At 37.0% G+C, this 22,778-nt stretch overlaps 1 protein-coding gene across 1 annotated transcript in view; it reads left to right on the forward strand.

Moving 5' to 3' along the window:
- pdlim1 (PDZ and LIM domain 1 (elfin)) overlaps nucleotides 1–22,778 on the forward strand; it is a 73,379-nt gene that overhangs the window by 502 nt on the left and 50,099 nt on the right. The gene's annotated exons all lie outside the window — the stretch shown is intronic.

The following is a 22,778-nucleotide window of genomic DNA, read 5'->3' on the forward strand; positions in this document are numbered from 1 at the left end:
GCAGGAGTTTGGGTGGGGTCAGTCTGAAACATCTGCTTTGAATCTCCAGCATGGAAGGTGTCTTCACTCTGTACGTTACGGTGACCAAATAAGGTGGTCTCCATACTCAAATGAGGTATGTATTAAGTGTTAAAATGGGAGAGGCGTTGCACAGTATATGGAGAGGTTAACCAGGGTGTGAGTGACTTGCTTTTGTTAAACTTAAGTAAAACTGAGACGTATGTTTCAGTTTTAATGAAACAAGGTAGCACGACAGAATTTTTTCTTTAACATAGAGTTAAGAAGTAATCATACTCGGGCCTCATTTACTTCTGAAAATAAGCACACGCAAATTTAGCTTCAATCTATTCTTTTAGTACTTCAAGGGAGTAGCAAATACAGTAGTTGCTTTTCAGCCTATTTCATAAGAATCTGTTTACTCAAAAGACAAATGTGTCTTCTATAACACAGTTTTATTGAGTTCTTATTTTCCTTTCTGATTTGATTGATTCTAGAACATTTTATAAAAGAAATTATTTAACAACTTATTTATTCAAAAGGTTAGCATGTTTTTCTTATATGTTTATTTAGCTGCACAGTAAGATAAGAGAGGAGGAGAGATGTTGAGCGCATGCACTGATCCTGTGAGTTGCAGAACCCACCACACAACGAACCACCTCAGGATCCCAAAATAAGACCCGAGTGCAGCCGGTGACATCTTGGCAGCACACTAGTTTGAATGGAGTGGAACAGTGCGAGCTTTTATTAAAAGTGGCCGGAGTGCCAGTTCTGCCACCGACCCCAGAGTTTTCCCTGCAAGTTAGAGGACCCGCTTGCAGGGCAAGTGAAATAAGGGCATGATGTCATTTTCCTTTACAGTGGTTGCGCTGCAACCTTGCAATGAGGCAAGCAGGGCTCACATCTTGAGCCCTCTCAGTGTTGAGTTTGTATGGTCTCCCTCTGTGTGTGTGTGTGTGTGTGTGTGTGGGTTACCTCTAGGCGCTCCGGTTTTCTCCCTCAGTCCAAAGACATGCACGTTAGGTGGATTGGCAATGATAGACTGGCTGGCCCTATTGTATGTATGTGTGTGTGTGTTCACCCTTCAATGGAGTTGTGTCCTGTCCAGTGACTGTTCCTGCTTTGCACCCTATGCTTGCTGTGATAGGCTCCAGCTTCCTCGTGTCCCTACTCCGGGTAAAGCATGTTTGGAAGATACATGATGATATAGTGGTTTGAATTTCATCTAATTGTAGAGCTAATGCATTCATTGATTAACAGGTAGTGTGCATTAAGTGTTTACCAAAATTTTCTTTGGGCTCTTTGTACTGTTTCCTGAATAAGTGTTAAATTGGCGACTTCATGAACTGATTGGCATCATATTGTAATAGAACTATTTTCAGTATGTTCATCAGGTGTATTTTGGTAGCCTTCTATTTACACAATAGGGTCGCAGAGAGAAAAAGCATATCCGGACTGAAAAGGCCACGTTGTTGAGGCTGATACATGTTTTAAAGGAGTACTTTTAGTGTAGAAATATTTCTTAGTATTAAGTAGAGAAATCGGTGGGTATTCTTTACAGACATTGGCATTGGAATGAAGCTGGTGTCCAAATTCTGCTCATTGTGCCAGCTAATTATACTCTTTAAGAGAAACTAATGTCCTCTGACCCAAAGGAATAACATTTTTATCCAACACAACCTTACAATATATTAAGGCCTTTTGACCATATCTTTTTGCACCACTTTTAACATCACACTGTCGAAAAACAAAAAAGGATAAAATATCATTACTGGATAAAGGTAGTTGCTGGTACCCTGGCAAATTGGCTTTGTTGCCTTGTTTAGTTGTGAGCCTCCTGGCCAAGATCAGGTCAGAACGCTTCTTTGTGCCCACTTGCCTGGCCTTTCACTTGCCTCGGGTGTGTTTCTCTGAAGACCCAGTGGCCTGTCAGTAGGGTTTCTGCAGATCACTGCCCCTTCGGTGTCTTATCTTTAGGTCTGTCACATAGACGTATGCGAAACCAGCTAGGCAGTGCGTTGATTCACTCGGAGCTCTGGGACCCTCCCTTGTTGTTTGATTTTGTTCAGATCAGTCTCGTCTGTCAGGACCCGGGGTACAGTATGAGATTAAGCTAATCAAGTTGATCACTGGAAGCTGTACTCCTGTAAGTCCAGCCTAAGGCCTTTGTGCTGTAAGGTCTCAGCCAGGCAGCCATTGTCTGAAGTGCTGTTGTGTGGCTGCTGATTATTCCTACAGCATGAAAGTCTTCTGTGACTGCCATCCAATTTGTCTAACTATGCACCAAATGACGGGTCTGTAGACTGGTAACGTGGCACTAAAGTTGCTGCGATACTTCTGAAGAAGTGTTTAAATAAGTGTTGTTTCTGTTCTCGTTTGTAATAGTTGGTTCACATCAATATGAAAGTACATGTGCTAGATTTCTTCGTGTTTGGTATGTGTTTTTTGTCAGTGCCACAATAACATTTGGTGTTTTAGTGTTACCCACTAGTCTGTTTACATAATACATTTGCACGTTAGGTAGGCTCCTTCGCTAGCTGCCTTTTTAAATCCTTTTTAAAAACACCTTTTAACTCTCTGGCTTTTAACCCAGTATGACATGTTGGCTATCTGTATATTTTTTATTAAGAATTCTTATTAAGTTTCTGTTTCATTTTACTGTTTGGTTTTGTGTTTCTGGTCATTTGGGTTTTTATTGTACAGCACTTTGGTCAGCCTTGATGTTGTTTTTAAAGTGCTTTATAAATAAATGACATTTGACAAAAGAAGCAACGTCGGTGCAGAAGACGTTTCAACGGAGCACCAACCTAGACTCCATACTAAAGTATTGTAGCTCTGTGCCAGCCCTCAGTATTGTAACATTTACACTGAGGACCACCGTGACCACCGTGAAGTGATTCAAGTACTGCATGATGAAACGCTAGCTTAATTAATTTAAAGTTCAAATAGCACTTTGGAATAGCAGGAAAATACTGAGCTACAAGAAACATCTTAGAATTGCCCTTGTGTTATTTTGGATCATAAAATGCACAGTCTTGCGAAGTTGGCTTCAGATTTTTAGAGGGTATGATATCATAGCAGACATCTCAACTGGTGTAGCTTGTATGGAGCCTTCGTGGTTTAAATAATCTTTATTACATGTTAAGTCCTATTAATAATTACATTTATTCTATAGCTACTGTGCAGTTTGTTGCACCAGTGATTAGTTTGTTCATAAACAGTCATTTGTAAGTTGGAGGCCATCGTGTCTGTTTGTATCGTGTGATGTTTCTGTGTGATGCAAACCTGAGATCACCTTTACTGTTTTCTGGTCAGCACTTGTAATGAGTCGTTCTGGAGAATGCCAGTTTCTGCAGCGCAGTTTTCTAAATGTATTCACATCACATACTTTACATCTTGTGCTGGCTGCTCGTTTTACTTTTTTTCTCTATTTGGTGTTCAGCACTTAAGTCTTTTATCAGTAAAGACGGCTGTCTCTGATTGTACTTTTTTATGCCACGCTAATGACAGTGTGCATTGTTGTAATATTCTAAAGTAAAATAGCTATGCTTGCTAAATTCATGTTTTATAAATTTTACATTATTGTTTTGCCTAGATGCAGTCTACTTATCAGTTAAACAAAAAAATATTTTGTGCTAGTATATTTTATGAAAATTTTGTTTTGTAATTTTTAGTGTAGAGGAAATGAAAATAGAAATGTTTTTAGTGATTTACTGTTGGTTATTGGTAGTACTAGGGTGTTGTACCACGTCAGCCATTACGAATGTAGTGGAAAGTCAAGCAAAAAAAAAAGATGACTTTGTTGGACATTATCTTCGTGCTCCTCTCTTGCTTAGTGAATCTTAGCCTGATGAGGTCTATTCATTTTTTACATTAAAGATGTCTCTCTTAAAGGTTTTCCAAGGTTGTTATTTGTTTTAATGTGTATATAAAGACAGGGAATTCCAGTTTCTGTATTGCATCTTGCCTGAACAAGGGGTCCGAGTTGCATATTGTAATCTTTTTAGTTAGTCAATTAAAGGTGTCATTTTGCTTGACTTTTTTTTTGGTTACCTACCTGCCGCAGATTTTTCACAGATAATTGAAAACAATTGCTCTCTGTAATTACATCAGTCCATTAAGTGAAGGTGGCTACATTTCTCTTTTAGGTTAATGCCTGTAGATTCTAATTTGTGGAGCTTCCATTTATCTGAAATGGTGGTTCATCTGATTTTGTGTGCATGTCTTTGTATTTGCTGCTTGTTAGATAGATAGATAGATACTTTATTAATCCCAAGGGGAAATTCACATAATCCAGCAGCAGTATACTGATACAAAGAAACAATATTAAATTAAATAGTAATAAAAATGAAAAGAAATTAAAATAAAATTAATGTTCGCATTTACTCCCCCGGGTGGAATTGAAGAGTCGCATAGTGTGTGGGAGGAACGATCTCCTCAGTCTGTCAGTGGAGCAGGACAGTGACAAAAGTCTGTCACTGAAGCTGCTCCTCTGCCTGGAGACGACACTGTTCAGTTGATAGTAGCAATATTAGTATAAAATGCATTTTTTCCTTAAATTTTTATCTTTAAACAAATTGCATTTTTATAGCAGTACTCTTTAACCAATTAAGCAAGTTCTATACTTACTGTATTTATTTATTTATTTATCTATTTTTCAGTAGTAATGCTATTTGAATGTCTCTTAGGTGCATATATGATGTATCTTTTGGTGCAGGCCAGGTGCTATGTGTTTAATCACAGTACAGTACCAGCATAGTAATCGGCTCTGGATTACTTCATGGCGTTTGGATCCTCCAGTACACTACAGCAGTATGAACTGAGTGCCTTGAGTACAAGTGAAGCTTATGACGGGATTCAGTTTGCAGCTGAGAATGTGGTTTGCTGTCATTCATAAACACTCAACAGTACAAGTGAAAAGCTGATTTCAAAGTTTGGAATAAGTATGGAGTTCTACTCCAATATTCACCTGAAACTCATTGCTACTGTGAGAATTTAATGTTTCATAAAAAGAAAAATGGATGTCAGAAAAGTCTCTCTGTTAAAGAGATGTTGTTTGGATTTTTCATGTGTTGCTTCTTGGTTTGTAGTTTGTTGGGCTTGTTTAATCTTGAGCTCCTAACTACATTAACAGGCCTAGGCGTATTTCTGCTGTACACCAACTTAACTGATGTGGATAAGAAAATGGTTTTATTGTGGAGAAAATAGTCAAGTGGGCGGGGTGTTGTTCATCAAAAAAAATGGCAAATACTCCTTTGAGTGACAGTGTTCTTTAGACGTGTTAAGAATATGCAGATTGGTATGTTTAACCCTGACAGCATGTGTTCAAGCAGTGTAGTCAGAAAAAATGAAATCTTTAGCTGTAATATGTGCAATCTGGGTGTGTTTGTGATTCTATCTATCTGTCTATCTATCTATTATATAGTGCCTTTCCTATCTATCTCTATATATAATCTTCATTTGGATCTTGATCTTTGTTTGTCCGCGAATGAATTAGAAGAAGCAGCACTACATGTCAGTAGAGAGACAGCTAAAACATAGGCATAACATTAAGGATCTCCTCCAGGCTTATACTACTGAAGACTGTAGTACGTCAGTCACACCTCAAAACACAGACATTCAAACTAAACAAATTGTTGTGCTTTAAATTAACTAAAGAGATCATCATTTAGATCTTGATCTTTGTTTGTTCGCAAATTCCACACATGCGTAGACCACCTTCTAGTTTAGTACGTTGTTGTTACTCACGGATGTCAACAATGTGCCGGAATAACGAAAGGGGTGGTGGACAGTGTTACGCTGGTTAGCTCCTGAGGCCTGGTTAGAGAGTGAGATTGCCGAAGATAAAAGGTACGTGCCTACGTAACAATTGAATGAAAGAAAGACAGTGGGTAAAATGAATGACAACGTAACCGCACGTTCCAGAAATTATTATTGTTACTTTGTCGCCGGCGAGTGCTGCGCATCTCACAGTTGTACCGTGCCTTACTCACATGTCAGTGAAGTGATCCCTATTTATGCTTTAAAGAGCCTGGATACCTGTGTGTCCCCCTTTTATAACAATTGCTCCGTGTATATTCCCTTATTCTTTGGATTGCCACAAAGCAACCTGCGAGACTGGGGAAAGGTTGAGAGGAGGTCGTGAAAACGAGACGGACTATGAACGGACAGCAGCAGAAATGCTCCTACACCACCACATAATTACTATTCGGACAGTGATTCCGAGTAGGCCGTTCCTATCGAATCAATATCTAAGGGTTTTCATTTGTAACTTTGTTTCCCTTATAAAAAATCATAATGCTGTGCGACGAAGGGCCCAGTTCACGACTAGTAGCCGCATTTAAACAGGGAGCTCTTCACAGACAACTTTAACACACGCAACATAGTTGGGCACACATGGCTAGTCTACTATATAGTGCCTTTCCTATCTATCTATTATATAGTGCCTTTCCTATCTATCTGTCTATCTATATAGTGCCTTTCCTATCTATCTGTCTATCTATCTATCTATGTATGTATGTATGTATGTATGTATGTATGTATAAAAAAGTGTATTATGTTCTTTGACTTTTTTCATTACTTATGTTTAAAATAATTATTTTAAATGGTAATTCTATGTGGTCACCTATTCACATCGATAGTCTTTTTATTACAACAAGCATGTCTGCTTTACATGTAGATAGACATTTTGGCACATTTGTACTGGAGTGGTCATAATTGTGCTCAAAACTAAAACATACAAAGTATATGAAAGTTCCTCATCTATGCATATAGCGTTTGACTTCAGTCAAATGTTCCCACTGATCAAGTTTGCCTAAGCTGTCAGTGTTGCCTTGTTTGCAGAATGTCTTTCGATGACATAACATGCTAAATAAGCAGCAGTTTAGCTCTTTAAGAGTAAGATTTGAATAGTAATTTTAGTTTTGGTTTGCATACAGGAGATAGCTGTCTTCTACCATGAACCACAGTTGTAATTAAGGGGTTGTAGTTCTAGAACATGCTGACTTCAATTTTTGTGTATTTATAACAAGAAATAACATCTGCTGCCTTGATATAATAATAAAGTATAATGTATTGTCTTATTTGGTCTCATAATCATGCTGGTTTCAATTCCTCCTTTTAGTGTGACACTGTTTTATTGTTTTTCTCTTTTTTGCCATCTCTTACTGTAATGGTGTCAAAGTAGAGGGTTGTTATGCTTTGGTATCAATAAACTAAACATGTGGATACCTTTCTTTTGAATTTGGCGTTTGTATGACTTACAGCTTTCCCCTGTACTATCATCAGTGTTTTGATGTTCTTTTTTTTCCCCCACTGGCAGTTTCACAGTTTGCCCGAGATGTAATTAATGCCAAACTGTTTCTTACAATGTAAAGAGAACTTGTTGTAAATCAAGATGTAAGGTGCAAATCAAATGCCACATGTTTAAAGCCAACTAGTCATAAATGCCATCAACTGCTATGTTGAAGCTAGTCTTTGTCAGTTGAAGTATATTTTGTACTGGATATTAAGTTGGTAGTTGTGCATTTTGCAGTTTGGCTCATTTATTTGAAATCGCAATAGCAATAATGAAAATACAGAATGCCTCCATGTAAATATAAGATAGTAGTGCTTTGACTCATTCTAGAGAAAATGTTGCATAGTCATTTAATCTTTAACTTGTTATGTTATCAGGCAGTACACATTAGACTCTGACAATATGCTGTGCTGCTTGCATTTATGTGACAAAGCAAAATAAAGATGAAATAACAAGTAACGTGTAAAAGAAGTTTTGGTTTGTTTGTTACTGAGTATTTGGTTTTAAATGATCAGTTTTATGCATGTTTCATTGTAAATACATGTTGCATTTTGTCATTTGCACCTAAATTGTTTCCTTTAGACCAGATTTCCATGATAGGTATCTGATTCATCTCCAAGACATGTCATTTGTAAAATATTTTAGATTTTTGGGACAAGAAGAAATCTTTTTAACATTTTATATTATACCCTTAATTTTTATCTCTTGAATAATCATTCGAAAAATGTTTGATCTGATTTCCAGTATTTAACAAAGACCTCCCGAGTAATGAGATTATTTTTATACTTCTTTATATTGTTTTTTGTTATGTATTGGGAACTCCAAATCCTTATGTAGAAAATAGTGAAAATGATCAATTGGTTATAACTGCATTATTTTATAAGGGATACATATTCCCATTCTTTTACAGTCTTCTTAGCTAACTACCTAATTTCCAAACACACATGCACACTTCATATTAAGCAATGGCAGGATAAAGCGCTCAAACAAAAACAAAAATAGCACATTGTGTATCTTTTAAGACACGCTGACCTTCTTGAAATATACATCTGTTAAGGCACAGGAAAACAGCATGTCATTACAGCTTGAATGCAACACAGAAAATGGTTACATGGATTGATTTCTTGACTGCTGGGTTGCTGGCTGTTAAGCTGTGTTCTTGATATTTGGTTCAGAGAAAATATGTCGAAGGCTTAATAGCTGTTCAGTATTAAAGCTTGAAGGCCACAGACACAACCATACTGTTAGATCGTGTGGTAGATTGTACCAAAATTAGCCAGTAAATGATGTATTTGCTCCAAATTCTAATTCTTGCCACTGATTTTCTCTGGATAAAAAAGGACAGCCTATTCCTGGTTAAATGAAATATCTTGAGCTTGTCTTATAGCTATATCGTGTTTTCTGTTTGCTTCTGGATTTTTCTAGATAGTAGCAATGAGTTTCATATTGAATAACATATTTAAGTAATGTACATGCAGTTTCGCTGTACGTGACCATAATAAACCGGAAAATCTGTTCTTACATTTGAAAAGGACCATGTGGTATAGCCAAATAAAATCATTCTTAAAATTATGTATTTATAGTGTCTGACATTAAATAATAGTTCTCCTAGTACAAGTTACATACTTTAGTGTACAGATCTCAAACGCCAGTCCTGAAGGGCCACAGTGGCAGCAGGTTTTCATTCGAACTCTTTTCTTAATAGGTGACCTTTTTTTGCTGCTAATTAACATCTTTTGAATTAATTTTAATTGACATGTTTTTTAAGAATTGTTTTCCGGAATTTCTTCATTGTTCCTCTGAATTGCTTCATTTATTTACTTAACCAGAAATGAAATGTGAAGTGAGTGAGCCAAAGGAAGACCAACTAAAACAGGTCCTCAGACTCAAACTAATTTCACTCCAACCAGTTTCTTAATTAGGCACCGAGTCTTGGTTTTAATTAAACCCGTTTTTTAATTCCATCGCTTGTTGCTGCTCTCATTGTGCAATAGTATACATTTTTAAATTTGTTGATTTTTGTTCTTTACTTTTCTAAGAGCACTGTTAAAATGTTTTGGGAACCTGAGCAAATCAACATTCCTGAGACCTCAACCCTTTTTATTTTCAGATATTGTATGATGGTCACAGTTTGCTGGTGATGTGTTGGTTCATTTTGTATCTCATTATTGTTTGGCTGTTAATTAAGGAAAAAGAAACAATTATTGAGTCTGAGTCTTCAAGAGTAAGTCAATTACAATTAATTGGTTGCCCAGAGGGGACTGGGCAGTCTCTTGATCTGGAACCCCTACAGATTTTATTTTTTTCTCCAGCCTTTGGAGTTTTTTTTGTTTTTTCTGTCCACCCTGGCCATCGGACCTTACTCTTATTCTATGTTTATTAATGTTGACTTATGTTTATCTTTTTTTGTGTCTTCTATTTCTCTATTTATTTTGTAAAGCACTTTGAGCTACATTTTTTTGTATGAATATGTGCTATATAAATAAATGTTGATTGATTGATTAATTCAAAAGAAGTTAATTAGCAGCAAAAACAGGTCACTTATTAAGAAAAGAGTTCGAATGAAAACCTGCAGCTACTGGGGCCCTCCAGGACTCGAGTTTGAGACCCCTGCTTTAGTGTGTGTTTTTAAATGTAAACTAAATCTACTGTATATGCAAATTTGAGTGCTTAATCATGTGGTTTGTGCTTTAATTTGCATTTCTGACAATTTTCTGTATTTTTTTACATATATTGGCCCTGTCAGAGTGCAGTTTACTTACTTTGTCTGTTTTTGCTGTGTGGGGTAATTTTTCATGGATTTGCACATCTAGGGTGGACCTTTGATTTTTAGTATAGTAAATTAATTTTGTACATGACTTCGTGGTTTTATTGCATAATTTTTGCACATAAACATTTTGGAATAACAATGCCTAGTTTTCTTTTAAATATAAATGTTTTAGGAAAACGTAACCGTAAAAGAAGTAGGATTTTATGAACTAGCAGCTCTGTCAGGAAAAAAAAAAAAACTGCTTTTCACCTTAATAAGTATTTGCCTGGAATGCATAATTTACAGCAAAGGCATGCTTCTATCTGCCCAATGGGTATGGATACAAGTCCCTTGTATTTTTTAGTACCTTCATGATTGGAGCTACTATTAAGTTGGTAATTGTGCATTTTTCAGCTTGGCTCATTTATTTGAAATAGGCAATAAGTAATGAAAATACAGATTGCCTCCATTTAAATATAAGATGGTAGTGGTCTGACTCATTGTAGAGAAAATGTTTCATAGTCATTTAATCTTTAATTTATGTTATCGGGCAGTACACATTAGAAAGTAAAGGTGAAGTAACGAGTAACTTCTAAAAGTAGTTTTGGTTTGTTTGTTACCGAGTATTTGCTTTTTAATTATCAGTTTTATGCATGCTTATACATTGTACGTACATGTTGCATTTAGTCATTTGCGCCCAAATTGGTTCTTTTAAGCCAAATTTCATGATAGCTGTTTCATCTCCAAGCCATGTCGTTTGTAAACTATTTTTGATTTTGATTGATTAATATCTCAAGGTGTTGCATATAGGCGACTGGGCAACACTAGAGTGAATGTGGCTGGGTGTATGGTTGTGTGCGAGTGTGCCCTGTGATGAACTAGTGCCCCATTCATTGTTTATTCCCAACTTGCACCCAGTGCTTTTTGAATAGGCACTGGCTTCCTGTAACCCTGAAATGGATAAGCAAATCAGGAAAAAGTCCATTCACTTTTGAAATACATCTGAGATAAAGGGAATTATCGGAGAATATCGCTATATGCAGATGATACGGTACTGTATATATCATACCCACTGCTGTGCCTGCAGTATTAACAGCACTAGCAGAATTTCAAAAGATATCTGCACTCCAAATTAATCTGAATGAAAGTGTGCTTTTTACAGTGAACTCTATAGCACACAGTATTAGACTGGACACCTTCCCTTTATCATCGCAGATCAGTTCAAATACCTAGGGGTGAACATTACAAATAAATATAAAGCTCTTTTTTAACATTTCTTTTTTTTGTCTACAAGGAAAAACTTAAACAAGACATGCATAGATGGTCTACCCTCCATCTCACTTTAGCAGGGAGAATCAACACTGTCAAAATGAACATCCTTCTCAAACTTTCTATTTCAAAGCATCCCCATATACATTAACAAATCATTTTTTAAGAAATTAGATTAATTAATAACCTCATTTATTTGGAATTTGAAACATTCATGCATTCAAAGGGTGACAATTTGAAATTGGGGAGTGGGGAGGAATCAAACTCTCACTTAGAGGATCTCTTCAAAACTTTTTCAAAATCTGGCAGGATCCAATCAATAACATTTTGGAATGAGCATTTATATTATGGAAAAGCTTTCTTTTCTCTCTTTTCTACTCTTAAATTTTACTCTGGCTGCTGGCCTTCCTCTCTTTCTCTTGGGTGGGGCTTGAATTTAGTTTTGTTAAGCTTGACTTGACTGTCTGGAATGTTAATTGCTTTAAATCAATAAAAAAAGGAAATGGAGAGAGGGATGGATGTTGTATGCAAGTGTCTCTGTGTTGCTTTTTAAAATTGGACATATTGTAAAAAAGTATCTTTCAGAATTGAAAAGCAAGTGTATGGGCTAACCTATTTATTAGCTTTTTTATGGTCCCTGTCCTCCAGCAAGTACGTGTGTGAGAGTTTGTGTTCCTTTTGTCTTTTTTAAGAAAATTGTACTTTCAGATTAGCTGGAACACTCTTTGCTTCCTGTTATGTAGTAAATCTCTTCAGTTCCTCATGTATTTGTGCCTTGAGGCAGACATTTCTGCGCACCTGGATCCTGTGACATCATTTCCACTTAACTAGGTTGTTATCACTTAACTAATCAAAATACCTTTACAGTCAGAAGGATTTTCATTCTGCTATTAAGCTGCAGAGGCTGTAGCATGGGCAGGTTTTAAAATAGCACAGATTTTTCTCAATCTGAGTTTGTTGTAGTGGAACTTTATATTCATACTAAGTTGTGTAGGTTAAGAAAATTAATAAAGCATCTTGGAAAGGAAAATTAAGTTATCTGAGCCATGTGAACCTATTATCCATAATTTTAAAAAAAAGGTGTGTCGAGAAACGAGCTTAGCGGTGGAGATTTGAAATACTTTTTACATGCTTAAAAAGAGAAGGAACTCGCATGTTCTTGTCAATGTCAGGATGCTATGGAGAGCATTTCCAGCAACACTTACAATTAAGTGATGTATGTGTTTTGGCAAGAAATTCGAGAGGATGGGGGTACGGCCAAAATAACCCTCGACAACTGAATGTCCTGCACAAACTCCTAGAGAAAGAGACGTGCACTTAGAATAGTGGCATATTGAGTTGCTTGTGTTTAAGACAACATTGACAAGTGAAAACTATACTTTTAGTACTTTGTGGGCTTACAGACAAGACACAAGGAAGGTTGGGATAAAGATATCTTTACCAATTAACCTTGGGTTTTCAAAGCACAGTTTGAATCTCCTGATCTAGGCAAATCTCTTTTTAGAGATTTTTATATATTACTGTGTCATTTCATTGACTGACACATTGTTATCTGCAGTTTTCATTTTTCATTGCCTTCCTCAATTATTACAGTGTCTCATTTTTTGGCAGAAATGCCTTTTCAAGATAAACCTAATTAGATATGGAAAGTCAGATTTCAGAGGTTCATAGATTTTGTTCCTTTTCATTTTTCATGCTTTATCAATTCATTTATGCCTTTGATGTATGTTAAAAGTTGCTCTCATCTTTTCTCTGTCATCAACAATTCTGTTCAGATGTTTTGTTGTAGCATTATCACATTAAGAAGTTGTTGCTGTGTTGTCCTCTTTTAACCTCTGTGATGCCCTGTGAATTCTAAAATTTGTTGGGGGAATACTGTAAATCTCATACACACTAGAGGCATATAGTACATTCATCAAATGAGAATAATGCATATATAACTTTTTCTACTAAGCCAAAGTATTAAATTCACAGATTCCTCAAACATCTACCTTGTTGCTACTTTTGCCACTGAATGTGATGTCTTATGAAAAGCTAAGATTAGTTTTGAATATTCTGATGACTTCTTTATTCTTAGGATGAAATGAGGACGACATTTATACAGACCAAAAAAATGGACATTGTGCAAATAACCATCCATGCTGATGGGATGGGAAAAATTATGCAATATAAGAAAAATGTTACTGCAATATTAGAATATAAAAGATGAAAAGTAACACCAGTTTTAGTAAAATCTATTTAGTAGCTTTTAGGTTTTTCTGTCTGAACATTATGCAACATTGATTTTGTGGTTCACTTAATCACTCCTCAGAAACATTTTGTCCACATACTATTTGCCTCCTACACTAAAGTAAATGTTAATGAGATAATTAGTTCCAAAACAAATTCATACTGAAATTTTGCTTTGTCTGATATTTACTTTAATAGTTTATGTTGTGGAGATTCTGCCTCTGCTCTCAGTTTACCATTATGAATATGTCTCTTCCACTTGAACTACCAAGAAAAACTATGCTTGATTTCATCATTTTCATCCTACTTCTACCTTCTTTTTGTGTTTTTTTTTTAAGATCTTTGAACAATGAAAGTACCCTTTCTGAATGAAAGGAAGGACAGTAGAGTGACAGTCAATCCACTGAACCAGCAGTTTGACTCGTCCCTTACATGCTTTTAATCTTTACTGTTTTTTTTTTTTTTCTTTGCACCTTGATAAAACTAACCTTGGTTTCATTTCCCATTTTATAAAGCTGCAAAGTCTTAAAATGATGTGTTACTCTAACTTTTCTGCCTTTTTTTTCCCTGTCTTGGCAAACATCCTTTTTTTTTTTTTGCTTTATTGGTAAGTTTTTGGGGCATGGGAAAAATGTTCAGTGCTCTTTTGGGAGAAAACGTACATGTGTTCTGTGGTTCTTTTTCTCAAAGGAGCACTACATTATGAGCCTAATCTGCTGTAAATTTGAGATGGTAAGAAAATACAACTAAATATGACATTTGCTATCTATGCTGTACTCAATGTGTAACAAACAGCTGAAAATGTTTTCTTCTCACCTGTGAACTAGAAAGGTTTTATATCTGAATCATGTGTTAACACTGTAAAGTTATGGTGAAAATCTTTGTGGTCTTATATAATAATATATCCATCCATCCATTATCCAACCTGCTATATCCCAACTACAGGGTCACAGGGGTCTGCTGGAGCCAATTTCAGCCAACACAGGGTGCAAGACAGGAAACAAATCCCGGGCAGGGTGCCAGTCCACTGCAGTATATAATATATATAATTGCATGGCGGGTAAATGCTGAATCTTGGCTATCAAATGAGAACGCCATCAACAGACACTTGGACATAAATCCAGCAAATGCAAATTTAAGAAGAACATGTTTGTAATAAACAAAACTTTACACCCAATACCCCCCTCCTGATCACATGGACTTAGCCACCTTCCCGCCCCCCATGTAATTTTTGCTATATATTGCCTTTGATTCTTGTAAGTCTAAGCATTATCCTCTGAAGACCCCTGGCAGGGGTTGAAAGCTCAGGAATAAAAACTACTTAATAATACGTGATTTATTTTTTTCTCCTTTTGTGGATCTCCAGCTGCAAATATGCAAACCGTATCACAGACCTTCTCTTTTATTTATATTTATATATTTATCTATCTATCTATCTATCTATCTATCTATCTATCTATTATATATATATCTATATCTATCTATCTATCTAGAGATAGAGATATATAGATATATAGATATAGAGAGAGATTACATTAGGACATAATAATTGGATCTCTAAACCATAATCAATGACAAAAAATGATGTTCCCTCCTCAGTCTTGACAATGTTCCAAAGTTTTCTTTTTTTTTTTAATTTTTTTTTTTTTTTTTTTTTTTAATCAATGACAAAAAATGATGTTCCCTCCTCAGTCTTGACAATGTTCCAAAGTTTTCTTTTTTTTTTTTTTTTATTCAGTTAACATAGAAAGAGGTTTTGTGTTAAAAGTAACTTAGTTTCATTACTAACAATAAATGAACTAAATTTGTTTTCTGGTTACTTATTATAAAATGTAATATGTTACATAAACATTGCACTTGTTTTGTTTTATTTATTTTGTATAAAAAAACTGCACATTTCAGTGGCATTTGTTATTAAATTGTAAGCCCATTTATGAACCTTCATGAAAATGACCAGAAACAAATCTGATAATTTCCTTGTGCTTGATAAATACATTTAGTCCTATGTGGGCTGTGAAGAAAATGTTCTTCATTCCAACTTTTTCACCCCAAAGTGAGCCCCTGAAGATATACAGTATATCTATCTATCTCTCTATATCTATATCTATCTGATATTTTTTTTTTTCCCCTGAATTCTGTCTTCTGGGGAGCGTTCAGTTGTTAATGTTATCCCAACAACAATATCCTTAAATTACTCTACTTTAGGGCCTACTAGTATTGAACATTTTTCTTTCTGATTCAATGGGCATTCTGTAGTGACCTGTTATCTTCATTGTAGTTAGCCCCTGGATTGGATGACACATGGTGCCACTGGGAGTAACAGCCTTTCTTTCAGTCTAGCTCAGTGGTGGCGAACCTATGGCACGCATGCCAAAGGGGGCACTCAGAGCCCTCTCAGTGGGCACGCGCGCCGTTGCCCGAGCACAGAGTTCGTTACTATAAAGCCAGAGGAATGCGGGGCCGGGCTGCTCCCCTCACCGCTCCCCCTCTTCACACGCGCCAGAGGACTTTTCTCACTTCACCCGCCCCTCTGCTCAGCAGCCCAATGGCAGCGCTTCCTTCCTCTCCTGTCTGGGGTAAGGCGGGCGGCACACATGCTGCTTGAGGGTGCGGCACGGACTGCAGCCTTTTGAGTCTATGATTCCCGTGGTGGGGTTGGAGGGGATGTGGTATAGCGGGTCCACAGCTCAAAATTGAAAAGGCCAGTTTTAACAGATAATTGCCGCACTCACGGCTTAAAGGGGGTTATGGTAGAGTGGCCGGAGCGGTTTCCGGGAGCTTTGTGATGCGGGCAGTCCTCGCTTAAGCGCACAGGTGAGGAGTCGTCTGCATCTGTAATTATTGCCGGGAGTTGCTAATCGCCACACCTGATCCACGACCCCGTAATATATAATGGAAGCTTTGGGGGCGGAGCTTAATAGGGAAGACCTGCGTGAAACACTTGAGAGGATCGAAGGGATGACAAAGGACAGCACAGTTAGTTATGAAAATGAAATCCTTAAAGTGTGGAATTCTCTGCCAAATAATCTTAAGTCAATGAAGGCACTTGAGATTGCTTTCCTTACTTTGTTTGGAACATCTTATGCTTGTGCGCAGCTGTTTTCAGCTTTGAATTAAATCAAATCTGACACCAGAAACAGACTAACAGATGACCTGAGTGCTGCATGTGTTGCTCTCAAACTTACAAAGTATGAGCCAAGGTTAGACAAATTATCAGCATGCATACAACAGCAAAAAGCACATCAATTGTTCAAAAGCATACAGAATGCAAACTTTTATCTTTCAACAAAAAGTTGTTTGTATCATTGAAAGCTCTGTTATTATGTTTTTCTTTTAAGACAAAAGATGTTAATGTATGAGTTGCTTTTCTAAACTAAAAGCTCAGTAGATAGATAGACAGACAGAGCATCAGTATTGGCAGTTCAGTCCAATTTATCATCCAGCTGCCCTCCCAGGTATTTATAGGTCTGCACCCTCTGCACACACTCACCTCTGATGATCACGGGGTCCATGAGGGGCCTGGGCCTCCTAAAATCCACCACCAGCTCCTTGGTTATGCTGGTGTTCAGTTTTAGGTGGTATTCAGGTTAAATTGCCATGTTGGCACTTTGCGATAAATAAGTGGGTTTTGGATTGCAGTTTGGGCACTTGGTTTCTAAATGGTTCGCCATCACTGGTCTAGCTTATGTCTGATGTGTGGCGTTTTATGGCAACAATCTACGTAATTGCCATTCTGTGTCTAATTGCAGAAGCTTCTTCTAGTTCAAGTTTCCATTGGAATGCAAAAATTGTGCTGCTAAACGTTTAACCTCCTAACAATACATAATTGTTTATCAATTACCTTAGTACAGATAAGAAACTGGAATTTGTATATGCGTGGGTCTGACTGAAACTTGGTAGGAACTGAATGTTATGTTAACCAAGCGACATTTCCAGGGTTTACTTTTATTTCTGAACCCTGCAACTGTGGGCACGACTGCAGGATTGGAGTTCTCTTCTAGGTCTGATTACAAAGTGAAATAAATCAATTTTGACTCGTGTGTCTCCTTTCATTACCTTGTTATTGAACTGTAAAGCTTTTTCCATTATTATTATTATGTTCCTAAACATCATAATGAATTTAATGCTGAATTGTCAACTTTCTTTCTTTTTCTTTTTTTCTTTTTTTTTATTTCAGCTGCTGATTCATCTCCAGAAGTGGTGTTTTGTTTAAATGGTGATTTTATTATTTATGTGGAATCATCCAACTGTCCTCTTTCTGCTAAATTTTTGTCTATATTTCAATCTCATTGTTTCACACAACGTATCAACTTCGCTACCCATGATGGTTTGTTCCTTTAGGGAGATTGTGCCTTCTTATTTTCTTTCTATTGACTCTCTGAGCCCTGATCACAATGCTGTTAGTTTGAATATATTTCTGTGCGGATACAGAACAAAAAAGCTAATTGTGTTATTTTTCCCCCAAAACTCAAATCAAAAACTTGTGGATTTGCGTCTGTTATGACTAGAATTTCTGACACTTTTTTTCTCAATTCCTCTTGACTGAGTTGGTGGCATATGATAAGTATTCTCTGATGCTTTGAGTGCTCATGTACTGGTCATAAACCCAGATTGTTTCTTTTGATCATAGTGCACCCTGTTATAAGAAAGAGCTTCATGGTGTTAAAACAGGCTGTGGCCTGGAGCATATTTCCAAAAGAACTAGTTTATCTTAACATGCTCAAACCTATGCAGACTACTTTATTACATATAAAGAAGCTCTTTAATCGGCTAGATCTGATGTGTTTATCTACAATGGGTGTAGCCCAGAAACATTCCAAAATTCTTTTTTATACATTTTAAAAAAATTTTGCTAGCCCAGAATAATTTTTCCTTTTACAATTTAATCAAATGTCTCTGTGTGTATTTGTGTGTGTGTGCAGGTGTTTTCTTAAAACATAAAATGGCCTTGATTCCCCAAGAACTTAAATCCTTACATATGTCTCTGACTCCGTCTTGGATCCGTTTTTCGGATATCAAATTGGTTTATCTGATTTTCATTTAGTACATGATAGGTTGACGGCTGAACTAATCAGTAAATCTAATTCGTCCACTTGTTTACCAGGGACCTCCTGTATAAAACTTGCAATCAGAAGCGCGTGCATAAGACATTTCTTATGTAAAAGTTGAGATTTATAAAACCTAAACTTAACATGAAAATTGGCTTAAAGTTTTGGAAAGGTTCAATCATCCGTAAGTCCTTGGCAGACTTTCTTGGTGTTAGCATTTGAGGGTCTCCTGGCAACAGGAAAAATCTTGTTATGCTGGGCATTTCAATGACACGTCAGTCACTATAGTCTGTCCGTCCATCCATTCAGCTTTCCTTACATTTTCTAAACCCAATTGTTGTAAACCTGTAATTGAAGAGGGGTTGCATGATTTCTATGCGAAGCTAGAAAATGCAGGCATAGCATAATAATCAGGTGCAATTTATTGAACCAATTTGAAATTTGGAGGTTTTTTTCTGTTATTTATTTGCTTCATCAAAGAGTCAGGTGTAACATTTTTGTTTTTTTAAGGAATTTGCAACAGGGGTGTGTGTGATGTGTGGTGAAGATTTGCTCGGACTGCCATGTTGTTCTTTGTATAGGCAAGCATAAGCCACAGCCACACAACACTATCATTTTAACCACCCATGCTGACTAATAAGGATCTGTTTTGCCAATAGGAGCATCTATTGGGTATGTAAAAGAGGAATGTACTGTATACAGCATAGTCCAGTTGACATGACCTCTTTCAAGCTAAATCTTAAATGGTTTACTAACCTGTAGTTAAAATCGTGCAGAGTATTTCTCAATCTATTTTAAGAATCGATGACGTGCAAGAACATTACTTTGAGCCGATTTTAAATTATAGTATTCATTGATCCATCTATCATGTAAACACATTTATCCAGTTTAGAGGACAGATGTATCCCCTTCCATCAAGCAACATGCACAGGCAGGAACAAAACCTAGATAGGGCACCAGCCTATTACAGGTTGAATACGCATACACCAGGGTTCTATGTAGCATCGCCAGTTCATATAACCTGCATGCCTTTGGGTGGAAACCACAGCGAATCCACAGAGACCCATATGCAAACTCCATGCAGGAAACGCCTGGGGCGTGACCCACAGACCCGCTTACTACTAGACAGCAGCGCTACAACTGCATCACAGTTCACCTAATTCATTGATTAACATTTAACTGTGGTCTTAAAAAAATTGAGAAAAAAGTACCCTTTATTTGACACTTCTTTTTGTAAGACCGCGTACTCCTCCCTCAGCTCTGTCAAATGTCAGTAATACCTAAAGTTAATTTTTTCTGAAGTTTTTGTTTTTTGTGTTCTCCCATGGTCTAAAAGTAAAGGCATCACTTGGGAACATGGCCTAATTTACAGTATATGGTAATTAGACCATGGATATTTATAAAAGATATATGTTAATTAAGGGTGGTTACTGGTAGGTGACGGAGAGTAGCTAAAAATGTATGCACAGTTTTAAGTTGATTTGAGACGGTTTAAAGGAACTTTCCAAGATAAGTAGTGTATGTACAATTTTATAAATTAGGTTGTTTTTTTTTTTTTTTGTGTGTATGTGCTATTTTTGCCTTTCAACCATGAGTGAAATTTTAATGTCAAATCCAAGCAAGGTTTTATACACTAGGACCCAGATCAAATTCCTGCCCAGTCCAAGCTCGCCATCCTTCACTTTCACATCTTCAACTGGTATCGTCCCAGATTCCCTGTTTCTGTTACTCCCATTGTAAAGAAGTCTGATGCTGATATCGGTAGTAGCCCTCCAATTTCCAACCTTATATTTTAAGTTAAGATTTTAGAGCATATTGAGCCATTGTGGGGCAAAGTGGTGGCTCTGAGGCTAGGGATTTGCACCCGCAATCGGAAGGTTCCCTGTTCAAATTCTGTAAATGCCAGAAGTGACTGTACTCTTTTGGTCCCTTGAGCAAGGTCCTTAACCTGCAGTTTCTTCTTCCTGGGTGTAACGTTAATCTGCATCCAGCCTTGCAAGTAGATCCTCCAACTTACAAGGAAAACTTGGGAGTTGGTGGCAGGACTGGCACTCCAGCCACTGTTTAAAAAAAAAAAACCTTCCCACTGTTCCAGTTTGGTGCTGAGGTGTCTCCTACTGCACTCTGTTGCCAATCCAGGTGGTTTGTCATGTGATGGGTGCGACAACGCGCTATCAGCGCATGCTCCCAACCTGAGGCAACATCTTTCAGATTATATTGTAACCATCTCTTAACGTTTCCAATCAGGTTTCCATATGAGACACAGAACTTACAGAGCACTTGTGAAACTGACAAATGATCTCCTCTGTGCTGCTGATACTCACTTTGAACTAAGAACAGCTTTCAACACAATTTCTCACTCTCTTCTACTTGAATGTTGCTTTTCTTTAGGAATTGCTGCCACTGCTTATTCATGGTTCCAGTCTTAACTGATTCCAGTTAACTAATTCAAAAAAGATCAAATTCCTCCTTTATTACCCAAGATGTTCTTCACAGGATCAGTAGTAGCTCTGTTGCTTTCTGTGTTGTATCTTTTTCCTTGGGAGTCCATTAGGCATCATTTATGGTTTCATCTTTTAACTTGTGTACAAGTGTGGCACTGTAGCCAAAGCCATAACTTTGCTGTGGTCAAAATTAATGCATAAATAATACTGGTGAGAAAAAAATCATTTTTAAATTGTTCAATGACTTCAACTGCTGCCCAGTATTTGAAGAAAAGAAATGAGATTTCAAAAAATATATACCAGTCAAAAAGCATCTCACAGCTAGCACTGGTGTGTTTGGGAAGTGTACTATACTCTCCAATCAGCTCTGCAGGAGATGTCCGTCAGGCTCCCATAAGGCAGGAGACTCTGGTCCCATTCACACCACAACATTTTGATTTATAAACACACATTTGTTTTTATTGTTTGCCTTTCCTCCATATTATTGTCATTTTTGACGTCTGAAAACAAAGACTTTTTATAAACTCTCTCCAGAGCTGGTTACTTTTGTAAATGCAGTGTCAGCTTTGTGGTATTGCCAGGCAAAAACAGAGATTTTAAAAAAGGATACTCTAATTGCATTTTGCTTGGTTCACGCTTATTTTGTAGGCCTTCACTGACTGGATTCTGCTCATCATTGCAATGTCTCATTCACTGATTGATCACCCTTCAAGAAAGAAAAACATTTTCCAACACAGTAGAGACAGAAGGATTGCTTTCTATGTCACTTGTGCTGCTTACCTGTGTCCATCTAAAATACATTTTTTAAAGTCTGAATGCTATATACATGCATAAAAGACAGATTATACTGTATATCAGTCACTTCTGTTTTGCGTTAAATCGCATGGTCTGTGCCGTTTCCATTGTATAGGGTGGTCCAGATCTAATTCTGTCATTTTCATTACACTATAACTTATTAAATTTATTACATAGAAAGTCACCTGAAAAATCCCGGACCATCAAGAAGTGTGCAAACTGACAACATGAAAAATCGTGTCTGCGCCGAACTGGAATTGTCCCCGCATAAATCAAAGTCATCAAGATAATCCGGATCTGCATAATTAGATCTGGACCACCCTCTAGTAAAAAATTTAGCCCTAGCTGTCACACACATAATATATTTCTTGCCTTTTATGCACAGCTGTGGCATGTAATATGAATGACCAATCATAGACAACTAGATCATTGGAATGTTCTGAACCTTAGCTATAAAGTGGTAATGAGCCTTCACTCTATGTGGATTGACGTAGGTGGGATCTTTGATAAAAACAGATTCACTCGGCTGTAATGTGCTGCTTGCCTCAACATATACAGTGCATCTGGAAAGTATTCACAGCACATCACTTTTTCCACATTTTGTTATGTTACAGCCAAAATGGATTAAATTCATTTTTTTCCTCAGAATTCTACACACAACACCCCATAATGACAACGTGAAAAAAGTTTACTTGAGGTTTTTGGCAATTTATTGAAAATAAAAAAAACTGAGAAATCCCATGTACATAAGTATTCACAGCCTTTGCTCAATACTTTGTCGTTGCACCTTTGGCAGCAATTACAGCCTCAAGTCTTTTTGAATATGATGCCACAAGCTTGGCACACCTATCCTTGGCCAGTTTCTCCCATTCCTCTTTGCAGCTCCTCTCAAGCTCCATCAGGTTGGATGGTAAGCGTCGGTGCACAGCCATTTTAAGATCTCTCCAGAG

This window comes from Polypterus senegalus, chromosome 1, assembly GCF_016835505.1.
Source record: "Polypterus senegalus isolate Bchr_013 chromosome 1, ASM1683550v1, whole genome shotgun sequence".
NCBI lineage: Eukaryota > Metazoa > Chordata > Cladistia > Polypteriformes > Polypteridae > Polypterus > Polypterus senegalus.